The sequence below is a fragment of the Alosa sapidissima genome, chromosome 22 (assembly GCF_018492685.1).
Source record: "Alosa sapidissima isolate fAloSap1 chromosome 22, fAloSap1.pri, whole genome shotgun sequence".
Taxonomy (NCBI): Eukaryota; Metazoa; Chordata; class Actinopteri; order Clupeiformes; family Clupeidae; genus Alosa; species Alosa sapidissima.
This window is the reverse complement of record NC_055978.1, coordinates 19,954,399-19,965,398: the sequence shown is the minus strand read 5'-3', so window position 1 is coordinate 19,965,398 and position 11,000 is coordinate 19,954,399.

Genomic DNA, 11,000 nt, shown 5'->3' with positions numbered 1-11,000 from the left:
GGACGGAATGATTGCCTGACCCTACTGCTATGCTACAGCTTCCCGGGAATAACCAATCCTCCAATAAAATGAAATCAGACCAAGGACAGATGTGGTATTGGTGCCAGAAATAGGTTGAGGAGGCTTCATCGTCACCTGACTGATGATGATGTTGCTGACCGGTGATGATGAACTGCTATTCTGTCTGTTTACATAAATAGGGCAAAGTTGGTCATGTTGGGTGAAGAAGAACCTGATGGATAGTGACCCATTCACACTTTCATTGGTAATTAATATGCCAGCACGTACACACACACACACACACACACACACACACACACACACACACGCACACACACACACACATACACACACACACACACACTGAGAGAAAGTGGAATAGAACATTATTTCCAATTTTCCAATATGTGGTTTAATGTTCTGCATTATGTCCAATATTCCAATATGTGGTTTAATGTTCTGCGTTTGTCATTAGTAGGTCACTTTGATACTAAAAGTATGATTCTATGTAATGACTGTATGATATCTGTACTGTCCCTGTGTATATCTCTGTGTGACTGTGTTTAGAGATAAGCAAGAATATTATGACTTTGCAGTGTTTCACTGTTCTGCATGGCTGCGTCAGTAGCTATCTGCTCCGGATTGCCAGGCTGCCACTAATCAGGGTCTGATTCAGTGTAGTCCACGTGAGATGGGATGACCAACGCCATCTCCCGTCAGCCTGGAAGGATACCTAAACTCTAACTATTTCCTTGTCTAGTTAGAGCAGCTGATGGATCTTTAGGTGAAGTCATGCTGTCTCTCCCTTGATGCGCATCATTGTAAATAAACTCTGTTCCTGATTTTTCATACTTTTGGTCTGACTGAGTCTCTATTAAATCTATGATATCAAAATTACCATCAGTTTATGGAGGTCCTACCGAGATTGATAAGGATTGTATTGATCCATTGAATTAAGGATTGTTCTTTTTACCAAACTTACTGTGTGTGATCCCTCAGCCCGCTGGAAAGACGCGCTCTCGGTGAGTAGTACGCTTTGTTCCTTTAAAGTGCTATTATGACTGCCATTGGGCAAAGGGGGATTGCGTTGAGTAGAGCTCCTGTCTTAAAAATAGACAGTTTGGGTGGTAGTGTGTTGTAGCAGCAATCGGCCCGTAAAAGAAGGAACAAATTGTGTGCGCACACAGGTTGGGCTTACGTCAACGAATCTCTGGAGCGTTACAGATGTTTTGAGTACAGGTCACATTCACTGGGTTTGCTAAATTGGACAATCTGTCAAATTTTGAGACCAGTCACTTTACGGTAACCAATCAGGAACATGAGTCAGTTTATGTCTCAACATGTATGTCTATCTATGTTTCTGACCTACGGGTTATGTGTATGTGTGCTTTGCAATTGTCTGCTACTCTCTGATACTAACATGTCTGAGTGTCAACCTGTCTCTGCTTGAACTATTATTTGGCATAGTTTGTTCGGAGCTGCAAAGCTATTTGAATCTAAGAAAACTTCCGCCTCATCTGCTTTGTTAAGGGAAAGTTAACTTAAAGTACTTGGCAGCTTTGTCTGTCTGTGGCAGCCACACATGGTCAGCAGCATAAGTTGGGCCAAACTAAGTTAAAGGTGGGGACGCCTATTCAAAACATCCCAGTGCTGCTAACATTGTGTGTCAGCCAATCAAAAATACCACAAAATAATTAGAAGAAAGAATCCGTCTAAAAGTATAAGCTACATGTTATGTGTTGCAACTAAAGACTGAGTCCGTTTTGTCTTTGTCTTCCCTCCTGTCAGTCGACATGAGGCCTGAGTGTGTGTGTGTGTGTGTGTGTGTTGGCCAGCTGATATGCATGAAGGTCACATTTCTGTTACAGACTGTAACTGAGAATACACATAAGAAAGATGCATCTGACTGTTAACTGTAGTGAATTGTTATTTTTTTTGCTTCCTCTCAATAAGATAATTATTTTTGGGTTTTTGCTTGGGATTCAAACTTGTTTGATTTACTGAACTATTCTCAACTAAACTGAAGCCAAGATTTTGTTAAGTGTTTGAAGTCAAATTCCCTCTCTCCTGTTGAGTTGTTCCTTTTCACAAAGGCAAAGGATATTCTGTGGTCACCATTGAGGGCACTCTTGCTGGTACGGAAAACACTAACACACTTAACCATAAGGTACAGATCTTCTCTGACTTAGCTGTGTGTGTGTGAGTGGTTGTTATCTCTGCACTTGAAGGTCAGGGAGCCAGTGTAAAGAGAGAGAGTGGAGAAGAGAAAAGACGTTATTACACTTGAATTATGAAGTTAAAGATATTTTAAGTTCGACCAATTTGAAGGTGTTTCTTGTCAGAGGAGTCTCAAATTCTCTTTTAAAATGACGTTTTGATGTTGATAGCATACCATTAATTCAGTCAAGAGTGGCAACATGTTTTGTTTTGGTTTGTGTTTGGTCAACATGCCTTAATTATTTTATTTTGTTTGTTTTCCTGTCAATGCTAAAAGAGGCATGTAATGCCCTTGGTTGATATTCTTGTTAGATTTGCCAGTTTTGAAAAATGATGTGCCATTGAATTACAATTGTCATTTAATAATTTCTACAGTCCTAAGTGTTTTTTCCTCTGGAACAAAATGGAGGGGGGTGATCTTACAGTCCTGGTTCTGGGGATGGGCCTCTGGAAACACCCGTAAGGGAGCTGAACACGCAGCAACGGGTAAACCAGAGACCTACAGCCAGACTAGGGCTGTTAGGTTGCTACAGCCCATCTTATCTTTTTTCCCCTGGTGATTCAGGCCCTAGCCCTAGAATAAGATATACTCAGAGAAGCCTGAGATTCTAATATATGAGAGATCTGCTCACAACAACAAGTAAGGTAACAAACCACCAACATTTGATTAAGTGACTGAGTAGTCACACTTGAGTTGTATGACTTTAGGTGTAGTTACGCTTGACTTATGTAGCCACTGAAGTATATAAGCACTCTTAGAATGTAAAACTCTTTGCTTCAACTGATCACTGGCTCCTGTCTCATCTTCTTGATTCCGAATTGATTTACCTAACAGAATTGCGAGAGGTCCCGGGATCCCAACATCTGGGGTCAGAACGAGCTTTCTGAAAAACCGTACATGGTGAGGTCTGGGACCTTGGATTTGGAATCCTGAAAGCCCTTGGTTGTCTGAGACAGCAAGGCGAGATGGCTGACCTTCTGACCCCCGGTGACAGGATCCTACTGACAGGGAATTCTCCTGAGACGTCGGAGCGAGAACCAGTGATTAATCAAAGGCAAATGTTCGGTGAGTAAAATAAAAAAAAATTTAAAAAATCTCCTCCGAAGGGAGTCAAGGCTATTTGGTAGAAGTAGTCCTATGATGAAAAGAAACCCAAAGCGAAGAGGCGCAGGGGTGATTCATCCTAAATAAGAAAGACCTAGGTTTATGAGATCCTTCTGATATTTATAAGGACCTCTACGTAGTGCTCATTGGTGAGGGAAATAACAGTTTTGCATGTTATTTGTGATGATCTAAAGTGTATATTTACACGGTTAGCCGCAAAAAAAAAAAAACTAGACTCTTTCACCAGCCATTATAGATATATAAAATTATTAAAATGTGCTACTGTCTAACTTGATTGATGTGGAGATGTGCGCAGAGAAAAATTGTTAAATCGCTTGAAGTTATTTTTCTGTTGGGGTGATAAAATAAAGTGTTCTCATATCAAATAATAATAGCAGATAAACATAAATGTGTGTACAGTATTACTGTTTATAATCATGAATAACACCACTGAATCACCCTTTCGGAAATGGAATGAATAGTTCAACTATTTCGTCAACATTACTGCTAGCTAGAAGCTAACCTATAACGTTACAGTCTAAAAAGTGGATGGGAATAGCTAACGTTAACATTACGGCTCCGCTTCAACCCTTTTTGCGATCATAGTATAAATTGAGCTACCACGTCACTCTTAATCCAGTTATAATTTTGCAACCCCAATCAAAGAGTATACCAGAGAATTTCTAATAAGACATTATAGACGGGCTCTGAGTATACTCTTTGATATGAAGCCAATCTGTTTAGCACCAAAATCTGGGTGGTCGGTGGGGAACGCTGCTTGGTTGGCAGTAAGCAATGTGTTGATTGGCTCTTCAGAAAGGCAGTAAAATTAGGGTCAAAAGTCCGTAAGCATTGCAAATCAGTTTCACAAGCTCGTACTTTCAGTGTTGCGCAGGAAAGCATCGCGTAGCGTCACGTAGGAGATTCACACACGTACAAAGTATTTGTGCAGGTACATATTTTTCCACACGTGTACAAAATATTTTTACAGATCCGCATTTCCCCCCCACATATGTACAAAACATTTCTACATACACATTTCTTTCACACAAGTACATAATATTTCTACAGGTACATCTTTTTTCACACATGTACAAAATATTTCTACAGGTACGAAATTTCTTTGCACAAGCTGCAAAACTTTATTACACATGTGAACATCTTTTCACAAGCTCTCAATATTAAAGACCCTATTTTGACTCCATATAGGCTACTCAACGAGAGAAAATTTCCCTTGTATGTGTGTGTGTATGCCTTGTAGTGAAGTGAAGCTGAAGCGCGGAGACTGCGGCTCACTGGTAGTTATTATAGGTAACTTCAAATCAGCGCGATTTACCCTTATAGCATACCTGTCAACATTTAGCTTTCCAAAAACGGGAGATTTTTTTTCGGGGGGGGGGGGGCAGTGTTTATACAGGATCTGTGTTCTACGTTTCATACACGTGTTTCAACACTGCATTTCGGTCGTTGCTTTTACCTTACCATTACCTTACGCATATGCGAGTTATGTATCCACCAGCTGCCTGCCTGCAGCCTACTTCCAAAACTCCAAAGTTGCTTGCTGTCAGATTTGGTTCCGAGGGCACAAGTTCAGTGTATCAACAACACTCAATAACAGTTTATGTGATGTGTTAATCAATTAACTCAGTTAATCAGTTAAACAATTTCACAACAGCTAGTTCTGGAGTACTAGGCAATTCAACTAGCCCGCTTGCTTACGACGAGACTCAGGCTGCGCAGTCGGCACCCGCTTCCTTATTTGGGTTTTGGGTTGCAAGGTTTTAGCCTATGACAAAACGGTTAAAATTGAAACTAAGTGATCGTGTATGTGTAGGGTGTATTTCATACACAATCTGGCAACCTGAATGGATCAATGATTTTAAAAAAGTTTGATGGCCATGCAAACTACGGGAGTTTTCCGGGAGAAATAACAAAACGGCAGGGTGCTGGGAGATGACCTTGAAATAGCCTACGGGAGAAACCCGGGAAAAACGGGAGTGTTGACAGGTATGCCTTATAGGCTACTGCACATTACAAGATCTGTACGAGATGATCAGCAGCACTGAAGTGAGAAATGATTTAACTCTTTGTGTAGCGCACGTGAGCGCTTTCCCCCCCATTTCGACCTGAATATTGGTGGGGACATTTCAGTCGTAATTTGACATTGGTGTGGACACGTCCTTCGGTCCCCACGCAAATCTACGCCCCTGTCTCCGCCTAGGAATATCTGTTGTTTTAACTAAATTTAGTGAAGCTTTGCAGGGAAAATGAAATGCTGTGTGCTGTGCTATAAAGAGTGTTGGATGCCTGGACCAAAGCATCAAGGCCATCCTTGCTCTCCCCAATCCACTACAAGTCACAGGAACACATATGCGAGATGGTATGTGAATTATATCAGATTACATATTCCAGTTTTGGTTTACATTTTCCAGTTATAAATTTAATGAAGGCCCCATAGAAAGTATGACCATTTTGCTTAAATACAGACTAATTGTTTCTCCAAGCTCCCTGCTCCCCATGCTAATAGAAACGGACCCAAGTTATCCTGTTCCACGTGTAGGCCGCAAACACTGGAAGCCATGCGGATGCTATGTTCCTGCTTCAAGGTAGACACAGATGTGTTTTGACTGTTGATTGGCTAGGTGTGTAGGCCTTGAGCCCTGCCAGGTCCTGCAATCTCGTGCTTCTGGCAGTGACAACACTGACAAGAGTTGAAGCATATCAGTTAAATTCATACTTAAGGGCCAGTTTAGCAAAGTTGTAATCTTACCAACAGCAGTGAATTTATCAAATTGTTGATGCTGACGCACTTAGCTCTAGGACACAGTGTTATAGGCGACAACATTTTAGCTAAGGGAATAATCTTGCAGCCTTGCTGCAGATCATAAGGAGGAGTCTGGTTAAGAGTAGTCTGATAACATAGACAGCTAGCTCTTGCAGTGTATCAAGTTATGATTAAAGATAGCTTTTTCTTTCATGGAGGATGAGAGGTTGTTGATGTTGACTTCACTACACTGAACTAATATTGAACTAATAGGTTCATATGTTTATTAACAACACACCCGCAGTTGTTATATTGGTATTTTTTTTTCTCATCATTGACATGGAAAAGGTTTTACAACCGTTTTTACAGCTATGCTAACCAGTGTCAAGATGTGGTATGATGACATACATACTAGACCATATTGTTTACAAATATTTTGGATACAGCAATGAAATAAAATAAAATACAACTTTTCATTTGTTTCAGACATTCAGAATATGTTCAGAATAAAGTTCTAACCAAGTTCTTTAAAATACGCCTTTAGGCCTGCTTTAAACAATGTCGAAAAAGGTTCAGATAATTTATAGCGTATGATAAACAATTTGTGATATGAGACACACACACACACACACACACAAAAGAGTATCCATAAAGATCATGATCATGTGAATTTATATTTCATTGCTAATTACTAATTTAGTGACTAATCATAGCAGTATTGCAATTGAAATATTTTTAATAATGTTAGCTGAAACTTAGGAAGCACTACTGGGGCCTTGGGCCCAGATTTGTATATCTCTGTGTTTTGTTTCAGGTGCAATCAGTGGTCAAAAGGGGGAGCCTTACAGACTCTACACTTTTCCTTTTGTCTATTGTTTCTTTTTCCCCATAGAACTGTTTGGTTATTGTTTTTATCACTGGTACTCTGTGGTATGTAAACTTTTATTTTTTACACCCTGTGAGAAATCAAGACAGTCAGGGCCACTTTTATACATGTAACCATGTTGTTTAATTTGATTAATTACCTTTATTCTATTCTATTTGAGCATTGTTGAGAGACATTTCTTATGTGTTTTGGTTTTATATTCAGTTTTGCCTAAGTATTATACACATGGTAAAGAGACACAATTACTGCATTACTCTCAGTTAATTAGTAGGCTCATCCTGATTCAATCAGAATGTGTGCTATTGTTTGGTGTCAAAGGCTTCAAAGTATTTTAAAGGGGGACTTGAGAGTATTGGATTCAGAACTATTATATGTGAATTATTATAATTAGAATTATTATATGTGATTTAGGTCCTGATGCCTCTAAGTTTCTGGATAGTTAAGGGGATGGACCAAATATATTCTTTTTGATTTACTGTGGTTGTTATTGTACACCAATCATGTGTAGCTATTTTTCATGACTTATGGAGAAATTAGTTAAATCATGTATCTACTGTAGTCATGTACAGTACCTGCTTATTTGAATCTGACTAACTTTAATGAAACAAGTGTATAATCATTTATATTTTGTGCATTTCCCAGTAGCATTATTTGATTAAATGTTCCAGCCATAAAGGCTGAAAAAGGGGGACTGAGAGAAAGTGGAATAGAACATTATGTCCAATATTCCAATATGTGGTTTAATGTTCTGCATTATGTCCAATATTCCAATATGTGGTTTAATGTTCTGCATTTCTCATTAGTAGGTCACTTTGATACTAAAAGTATGATTCTATGTAATGACTGTATGATATCTGTACTGTCCCTGTGTATATCTCTGTGTGACTGTGTTTAGAGATAATCAAGAATATTATGACTTTGCAGTGTTTCACTGTTCTGCATGGCTGCGTCAGTAGCTATCTGCTCCGGATTGCCAGGCTGCCACTAATCAGGGTCTGATTCAGTGTAGTCCACGTGAGATGGGATGACCAACGGCATCTTCCATCAGCCTGGAAGGATACTTAAACTCCTTGTCTAGTTAGAGCAGCTGATCTATCTTTAGGTGAAGTCATGCTGTCTCTCCCTTGATGCGCATCATTGTAAATAAACTCTGTTCCTGATTTTTCATACTATTGGTCTGACTGGGTCTCTATTAAATCTATGGTATCAAAATTACCATCAACACACACACACACACACACATACGTAAGCACTTAACCATGTATTTGGGTTAAATTAAACTCCAGCATAAGCTATGAGTGAGGTTTAATCCAACCCAGTTGATATCACTCTCTCCTTAACAAAAGCCGATTTCCAACCAAGACACGCATATTCTCCTTTGTCGTGACGTCTGCTTTTGATAGCTCACATTTCCATCCGGAAGTTCCTTTGAAGGGCAGGGTAGCTTTGGATTCTGATCCCTGTATTTAGCTGTGAAATGAGTTCATCAATCTGAATCAAAGGTTCAAGGACATGTGCACTGCTGCTATGCGTTTAAAAACATTAGGCTAATTGTTATGTTGTGTTAATTAGCTGCTAATGTCTGACATCACAACTTCATTAAGTAATTTTAATTACAAATTAATTTAGCATTAACTATGTTTTACAGGGTGAAAACTAACAACAGTATAGCATTTAATGTTTCTCTAAGCTATAGCTATGTACTGTGTTTCATTAAAGCAACACAATGTAAGAATTAATACTTAGCCTGTAACCTTAATTCACAATTTTCAACACGCTGAATACCCATTTAGCACTAAAGCGACACCCATTGCATAGAAAATTGACAAAAGGGTTGTATTTCTACACAGTATGACGAAGCCACTGGTGCAATACCAGCCATTCCAGGGGTGCATTGGTGATGTTCTCTATATTAGTCAGGGTATCGTCAAAACGAGTTATTTTAAGGTAAAAAGAACTGCATAGTGCTGCTTTAATTCTTTATTTTAGTCAGTGATAGTCCTTTTTGTTCATACCAATTACTGGATTCAATTTATTATTTATTACTTAAAGAATACATATTCACTTTTGGCAAGCACTTTAAGGTGATTAAAAATTCACCAATCACATGAAAGGATAAACTAATAAAAATAAACAAATTAAAACAGCACAAGAAATTATTTATTAAGAAATGAAATGAACCTTGACAAGAAAATAAACACTGTGAAAAGTTAGGAATGTGACGTTACCAATGATAAGCATGAAAAATCATTAATACACAAATCGTGTTGTATTCATTAATACGCCAAAACGTGTTGTATTCTGAAAAGGGTGTTTTATTAAGATATGAAGGAAATACACAAAGATGTTACTTCTTGAGTTTTTAGAAGGCTAATTGGAAACAGAGGGATTTGTTTAGCCCTCTTTCCTTTAACTCCATGTCCAATTCTTTCTTATTAATGTACACTTTGTTGATGATAAGGCCTTTTCACAATTCCCCCCCCCCCCCCCCCCCCCCTTGTGTTTGCATTTTCTGTGGTACCCCCCCCCAACCATCCTATCCTTCTCAACTCCTAAGAAACTCATCCTCAGACATTAGAACAGCATTACTGAACACTACAAGGGCATTATCGCAGAAGCAGAAACACATCACCATAACAGCTTGGAAGAGCTCTGATGCCGAAAATGTAAACCTCTTGAAAAATATCCTGCAAGGTTACCATGGCATTACCAAAAGGGTCGAGCTGTGTGACATCATAACAAATACACAGCACCATAACATTACTGTCAAGACAATAGATGCCATTTGGCTATCCCGATCCATATGAACCACATTGTGTTAGAGCATGTGTGTTCTCATTGCCTTGCATTTATTTCACACGTTGAATAATACGATGTCAGGGAAGCATCCTCTGTTATGTGTGTTTGGAGAGAGAGAGAGAGAAAGAGAGAGATAGAGAGAGAGAGAAAGAAAGAGGGAGGGAGTTTAATTTTCTGTGTATGTGCGTGTCTGTGAATGTGTATGCTTGTGTGTTGTAAGTTATATTGTCTGTCTGTCATTTTGTCATTAATAATGAAGTCGCTCTTGTTGTTCTACCCTGGCCTGGCCCGGAGATGGCTGACATGCCATCACTGTGCCTAGCTAATCTCAGATCCTTTGGGGAGACAGTGGACCCACTTCTCAGACGATAACACAACAGTGGTGCCTGCTCGAAATTGTCTTTCCTGCTGCTGTCTCAAAGCCTCCAGGATTTTTGAGAGAAGATGAGAGAAGAGAAAAGTAGTGATTTTCTTTCTTTTTTTTGGATCAAAACTGTCTCATCTCCACCACTAACCCCCCAACCCTCCATCCCCCACCCCCTTGTTCAGACACACAAACACACACACACACACTTGCATACATACTCGCAGATACACACACCACCACCACCACCACCAAAACAACAACAGTAACAAACACCATACACTCACATCGTCCATATGTATTTTGTCTCTTTGCTGCCAATCCAGCCCACCCACACACACTGCTGTACGGCACTATGTTTATGCGAGAAACTGAGAGAAAGTCTGTCTGATTGGTGTGGAATAAGGACACTGCTGTAGCCTATGCCCAGCAAAAACATCAATACTTCAGTATGGTAGGGACACAGAGAATGTTGACAAGGAGACTGAATGTTGTCAAGGCAAAACAATCTGTTGTCAAGCAACAATCTGAATGAGAATCTTGAGTCAGATTGAAGCCAACCTCTAGCCGGATCTGATCCAGAGCTGGCCCAGATGTGGGACTGCTGTCTGGAATGTGGGTGGGTGGATAAGCGGATGCATGATTTCAGCACTCACCTTCTCCATTTGACATGTGTTGGTTCACCCACTTACCTGTTTTGGATGCATCCAAAATGGCTGACCTATTCTTGAGCACCTACTGTATCTCTCCCTCTCTCACAGACACTCTAGGACTCCCTCACTCTGTTGTACTGGTTTGTCAAATACAATTTAGTGCTTTAAAAATCCTTTCGTTCAATGCACGCTTATAATTTGCAAACAGCAGA